The following is a 6,976-nucleotide window of genomic DNA, read 5'->3' as shown; positions in this document are numbered from 1 at the left end:
ACCAGTAACTTCTCCATTGTGAGACTTGTTGTTACTGTTTTTGGCATATCAAATATGCCACGCGTAGCTCGCCAGACTTTTAAGAGTTAAATTTTAGGAAGTGATTAATATATATATTTCCCATGTAATATAGCTGATGATGTCAAAACAGACAGGAAGCCAAACAGCCTGGCTGTAAAGACCCCAGCATTCTCCCATATGATGCTTTCTCTAAGTGGAAGCATTTTACAAAAGAGACCGTTGGGGGCTGGTTGTTGCTCAGTGGTAAAGCGCAAGCCGGATTTTTTTTTTTAATTTTAATTGAAATGCCTATGAGGTAGACCATTACAAAGCTGTTCATGATTGAGTTTCAGTCATACAATGATCCAACACCCATCCCTCCACAAGTGTACATTTCCCACCACCAATGTCCCCTCTTTCCTTCCCACCATCCCCTGCCACCCTCCCCTTCCTCCACCGCCCTGCTACACAGCATGCTTCTGTGGGAGGCACCTTTCTTCTTTGTCTCTCTCCTTTTGTGAATATGGTTTGCAGCACAGATACTAAGAGCTCATCGTGTTTGTTCAGGGCATTCAGTATTTCATTCAGTATTTTTGGGGGGGAGGTAAGGCTGGACTAGCTTTTTAACTGGGAGGCAGCTTTGGGGTATGGACATGGCTGTGGAGTCTTCTGGAAATACAGGGAGATGAGGGGAGGTAGCCCATCCCAATCTTAAGAAAGCCTGGAGATTTCAGTCACAAAAGTTCCATACCCAATTTTCAGCAGATTATATCTCAGGGAGGTCCATCCGAGACAGTGGAGTCTGCTGGGGACATGGTGGTGATTTTGGATTGTGGAAGCAAGTGGTTTCCAGGGGGCTTTGCTTGGGTGGACACCCAGACTGACCTGCCCCCCTCCAGTTTACCCCGGTCTGTTCAGCCTTGTGTGGGTCCGAAATTAACTGAGGCTTCTGATATCTTTCAGGATTTATTTATGGGTCTCTGAGGCTTCTGATCTCTTGCAAGATTTGAGCTTGTATAGCTGAGCCAGAAGTGGTTTGTGCTGTGGCTCCCACACATATGCCTTTTTGCAGTTTAATTTCTTGGGAAATTTTGTCCCGAGTTGTTAGGGTTTGGCCAGAGGCACAGCAGCAATTTTGGGGTATCAAGAACCTTGTAGGCATCAGCAGGCTGCTGGTGCACTCTCCCTGTAGGTGCAGGTTGACCTGCTGGCTGCTCCCCACCCAGAGCACACGCCTTTCAAGCAGAAGACCTGGCTCGATATCTGGCACTGCATTTAATTAAATTAAGTTTAAAAGACCCTTAAATTTCACCAAAGCTGAAAATAAGACTTTTGGGATTTCTGAGATTCACAAGACCAACAAAAGAAACCATTTATTCTGTGAATGTCGGCAGGCGGTTCTCTGAATTTGTTTAAGATCTTCCTGAATCTCCTGTAAACTAGATTCATATTCATTAATTCCAGTATAGATTACAGACTACATATCAGCAATCTTATTAGCCTCCATTTGTCTAATTCGTTCAACAAATAATGGCCATCTGATAATTCAGACAAAGTTCTTGTCTTGGTAGAGTGTATGTGGAAAAACTAGGAATGGCAAATCTACAAATAGCAAGAAGTTTCTTTGTGATTGTCAGATAAATGTAAGCATGGCTGTAGTTGTAGAGGCTACTCAAGCCAACAGGGCATCTTTCAGGATGTGAGAAGAGGTAACTTAAGATGCTGCCAGGGATTTGTATTTGGAAAAAACTGAAAAGCATCATTCTATTCAAATAGGAGTGCTGACAGAAAATGTGATTCGTTGGAAGGACAGGAGGAAATCAGGTCTTCTGTTATGAATTGTGAGATATTAAAAAATTATAGTAGTTTTAGTTTTCATATTCCTTCTATTTTAGAATGCAATGATAACTACTGAAAGTTTTACTAGAGGATCTGAAGGTGCAATTTCGAACTTAGAGTGGGAGCAGAACAGTAATAATAAACTGTTCTGGAGTGTTCCTTCCAATGGGTTTGGGGACATACTTGGTCATGCTCAGGACTAATTCTGGCTCAGTGCTTAGAGATCGCTTCTGGTACTGCTTGGGTACATGTAATGCCAAAGGTTAACCCTGGGCCTCCTGCATGTAGAACATAGTTTCTAGTCTTTTGAATTGTTCCTCTGACTCCCTGTTCACAATTTTTATATATAACTAGACAGATAATGAAGATTAGGAATGGAAGCATTTGTGATTACTAGAATTAGAAATTAAGGAAACAGTGTTTATTCAACTGATTTTATTAATCATGGTATAGAGCTTGTTGTTTGTTTCCAACTTTAAATTGTTAAAATCAGATGGGCTTGACACATAATGCGATTCAGAGACGACCACTGGACTAGAGCTACTACCGACTGGATTCCACAGGACATCAAAAGACTGTGTGGCCCTCCACCTACAAGATGGTCAGACTTCTTCACCAAGACCCTGAATAAATGGTTTGAGGCTCTTTGTGTTCTTCGTGGCTCTTTGTGGAGTGAGCAGATGCCTTTGGGCTACACTAGCACGCGACAGGGATGGATGAAGATGTTACTGGCACCCGCTTGAGCAAATTGATGAATAAGGGGATGACAAGTGATACAAGTGATGGTATATAGCTTGTTGTTTGTTTCCAACTTTAAATTGTTCTGTATTTAAAATTTTATTTACTTTTTTATTGAATCACTGTGAGATACAATTACAAAACTTTCATGTTCGATATTCAGCCATACAATGATCGAACACCCATCCCTCCACCAGTGCACACTTTCCACCACCAGTGTCCCCAATATATCCCCCCCCTATACAAGCCCTCACCCTGCCCCATGGCAGACAATTTCCCCAATACTTTCTCTCTACTTTTGGGCGTTATGTTTTGCTTGAATTTTCCCACCATCATTCAAGCCTGCCTGCCAGAGGCAGATGCTAGATCATTTATTGTCTATTGCTCATTTTGAATATGATGGGTGCCATGGCCCCATGCTTCTGGAATCCTAGGTTGTAAATGTTTGGGCTCCAGAGACATTTCTTTTTTTTTATTTTCACGGTACACAACAACGGTCTTTATTGGCTGCCACGCTCTGCGAGGCGCGGGGGTTGGGGGGGAGTGGAACAGCTCCGACTCCTGGGGCCTGAAATGGTAAGAGGAGCGTATTTAGGGGACCCGAGGAGGAGGTACCCGCCGAGCCCGTCCCGTCCGCCCCGCTGCAGTAGCGTGTCCCGGCGCTTGAGGATAGAACCGACGGATGGCAAGCCGCCGGCACCGAAGACATGACGCCGAGGGGCGAGGTGCCCTTGCCCTCTGCCTCCGAACATTACTGTCCAGAGACATTTCTTTAGGGCACTAATTCATCTTGGGATTCAATTGGGTGTTTCTGGACCAGGGCTGTTGGTGCGCTAAGACAGTGCCTGCAGGCACATTGTGGGTGTGTCTGCCAGGAAGGAACAACTCAGCGACTCTGCCACCATGTGGCATGGAGATCTAGTCCTAGAATCTGCATAACTGGGCCTTGCTTGTGGAAGCTCTTGGTCACCAGGATTCCATCTGGAGTAGGTGAAAAACTGCACCTGCTCCATCTGGGATGCCCCAGTGAAATAGGCTCTGTATGGGGCCCAGAGAGATCTTTGGCTTTGTGGTGTTGTCCAGAACTCACTGCTGTGTCTCTGGCTTTTGATCTCTTTAGAGATTTATTTTTGGGTCTCTGAAGCAAGACCAGTAATAGAATTTACAAGGTGGGCTGGAATTGGGTTGTGGGGGTGACTGCCAGCGCTTCCATGTGTATTGGGAAGTGGGGAGAGGTAGCCAACCTTAATTCCATGAAAGCCTGGAGATTTCAGTCACAAAACCCGCATACCTGAATTTTCAGCAGATTATATCTTGGTGAGGTCCATCCTGAGACGGTGGAGACAGGCTGGGGGTATGGCGGCGATTTTGGACTTGGAAGCAAGCTACTGCTGGAGGCCCTGCTTGTAGGGGCACAGGTCAGATTGCCCCCCTCTGATTTGCCCCGGTCTGTTCAGCCATGTGCAGGTCTGAGATTAACTGTGTCTTTTGATCTCTTTTGAGATTTATCTATGGATCTCTGGAATTAGTCCAATAAATGAGCTTGTATAGATGAGCTGGAGGTGGTTTGTCGGCATGGCTCCCACATGCCTGACTATTGGCCATTTAATTTCTTGGTAAACTTGGTCCCCAGTTGTTGGGATCCAGCCAAAGGCACAGTGGCAATTTTGGGGTATCAGGAATTCTGGAGGCACCATCAGGCTGCTGATGCGCTCACCCCGCAGAGTACAGGTTGACCTGTTGGCTGAAAATTTGAGTAAAGATTTTAATTGATTTCTTGTTATCATGACACATGAAACTATTTTTAATAATTTACTAGAATATTTGAGGGAAGAACTTATTAATTATATTTATGGTAATTAAATGCTGAAAAAGATATGTACTAGATATTAACCTACTAGAAAGCTTAAGATTAAAGGTCTTAAAATTAATACCAATGAAATATTACTTACGTTTTCTAAGTATAATTACCTTTAGGTTATTTTTAAGACAATCTATTGAGTTATTTATCATTTATACTTTGTTCAGATTTATAAGCACTGTTTAAAATGTGTTTTGGTTTTGATTTAAGTATCTGTATTGCAAACCACAATGTCCAAAAGGTGAGAGAGAGAGAGAGAGAGAGAGAGAGAGAGAGAGAGAGAGAGAGAGAGAGGTACCTGCCACAGGGGCAGGTGGGGGTGGGGGAGTGGGGACTGATGGGAGAGAATCTGGGGACACTGGTGCTGGGAAATGTACACTGATGGAGGGATGGGTGTTGGAACACTATGACTGAAACCTGATCATGAACAGCTTTGTAAAAGGCTATCTTAAAATGATTCAGTAAAAAAAAATTATGAAATTTGTTTTGGGGCCACACTCAGCTGTGCTCCAGGCTTATTCCAGGCTCTATTACTCAGGGATCATTCTTAGTGGTGCTTCAGGGATCATATGGGGTGGCAGAAATTGAACCCGGATCAGTTATGTGCAAGGCAAGTGCCTTACCCACTGTGCTATTTCTAGCACCCACAATTATTTCTTAAAAAAACAATTAACATAAAAAGGATAATTAACTTAAAGGAACAATAAAGAATGAAGTGAAATGATCATTTGGTCTTCAAAAGTAGTTATTTTTCTTAGAAAATGTATGTAAAAATTCTACCAATTCTATTTACACTGAAAATATTCACCTATGCTCTTGCTCATTCAATCTGTGACAAAAACAATTAGTTTATGTGATACAATTTAAAAATCATTTGAGGAAAACTTACCTCTTTAATACAAGAATGAAAACAAGCTTATGTTTTGTTGATACCTTAATAGTTTAAAAAGTGATATTACTGGAATTAATTCAGGATTTTAATTCTCATTATCTATTTATTGACACAGTGTATGTATATTTCTATATACATACATAAATAAATATATTGCTAAGATGGGGTATGATAATCATTATCTTACAAATTAATCATTCTCTGATACACTAATCACTGTCACTATATCACTGTCATCCCGTCACTCATCGATTTGCTCGAGTGGGCATCAGTAACATCTCCATTGTGAGACTTATTTCTGTTTTTGGCATATTGGATATGCCACGGGTAGCTTGCCAGGCTGTGCCATGTGGGCGAGATACTCTTGGTAGCTTGCCGGGTTCTCCGAGATGGGCGGAGGAATCGAACCCAGGTCAGCCGCATGCAAGGCAAACTTCCTACCCACTGTGCTATCATTTTAGCCCCTGATAAACTAATAAGACAATAAATATAAATTTATTTATTTAATAATATAAGTATTAAATAATATATAATTAAATAATTTAAAAATATTTAATTCAAGAATATAAATATTGTTTAAATAATTATTTATATTATTAAATAAATAAATTTATATTTAATTTATCAAACAATAATTTATTAAATAAGTTTATTTTATGTACTTATTTACAAACTCATACAAAGTATAAATTTAGACCAATTAACTGGATTTGTACGAAAAATACAATCAATTGACAAGGTTACAGAAGAAATATCTTATGTTTTAAGTTAATAAAATTCCTTAGGAAATTCTAAACACAATAATATAAAAGAGAGTAAAGTATTAACTGAAAATGTCCCAGTGATGAAAGGATGGAATAGAGCATACTACATCCAGGAATTACGCTGGATAGTAGGAATTTTTCTTCAAAGAGACATAGTGCTAGATATGATCCATTTATCCTTATCTTAAATAACTTTAATACTTCATGCATTATTGCTTTTATAATAATGAGTATATATTTAAATTAATAAAAGGTAGTTATCACACCCCCAAGTTACTTATTTATTTTATTGTCTGCCAATAGCTATAACATTAAAGATACGATCTTGTTCTATTTAATCTGCTGACTTTTATAGAGTCCCAGACCCACACGGAGCTCTAGGCAATCACTGGGTGGGGCTCTGGGCAGATTCAATAGACAATTTCATCACTACCCTTAGGAGCTTAAGATCCAGTTGAAGGAATGCATGTCAATGCCTGAAACAATAGATAACGCATGGACCAACAAACCACTAAGAGCAAATTGAGATAGAAACTGCTAGCCTGAAAGAGAGAGGAAAGACCCAAATATTTTCAATTCAGATTGTTTTCTGCTTGAATATGGAAAGTAGCGGTCAATGCAAATGCGCGCTACAGCGTGATTTGAAACTGTCTCATCTCACAACTCATCTGTCTTCTAGTCCCTTTCCTGTTAGTCTTGCTTATAGATTGGACAAATTGAACATTCGTCAGGAAATGTTATAGGTTAGCTTTTATCTTTGAACTCACTGCAAGAAATTACATTTACTTTCTTTGGCAAAATAAAAAGGGAAATCCTTTCTGCCAAATTCTATCAAAGAGATGGGTTTTATTTTTTTATGCCTACACTAATTATTATACTGGT

The 6,976-nt window shown here is 40.4% G+C and overlaps 1 non-coding gene across 1 annotated transcript; it reads right to left on the bottom strand.

Moving 5' to 3' along the window:
• Nucleotides 1-3,226: 3,226 nt before the first annotated feature.
• Nucleotides 3,227-3,342, bottom strand: LOC129400913 (small nucleolar RNA SNORA57). Its single transcript, XR_008627966.1, has one exon. It is a non-coding gene; the product is annotated as a small nucleolar RNA SNORA57 (small nucleolar RNA).
• Nucleotides 3,343-6,976: the final 3,634 nt, after the last annotated feature.

This window comes from Sorex araneus, chromosome 1 (assembly GCF_027595985.1).
Source record: "Sorex araneus isolate mSorAra2 chromosome 1, mSorAra2.pri, whole genome shotgun sequence".
In the NCBI taxonomy this organism is placed as follows: domain Eukaryota; kingdom Metazoa; phylum Chordata; class Mammalia; order Eulipotyphla; family Soricidae; genus Sorex; species Sorex araneus.
The sequence above is the reverse complement of the archived record's forward strand: the minus strand, read 5'-3'. Positions and strand labels throughout refer to the sequence as shown.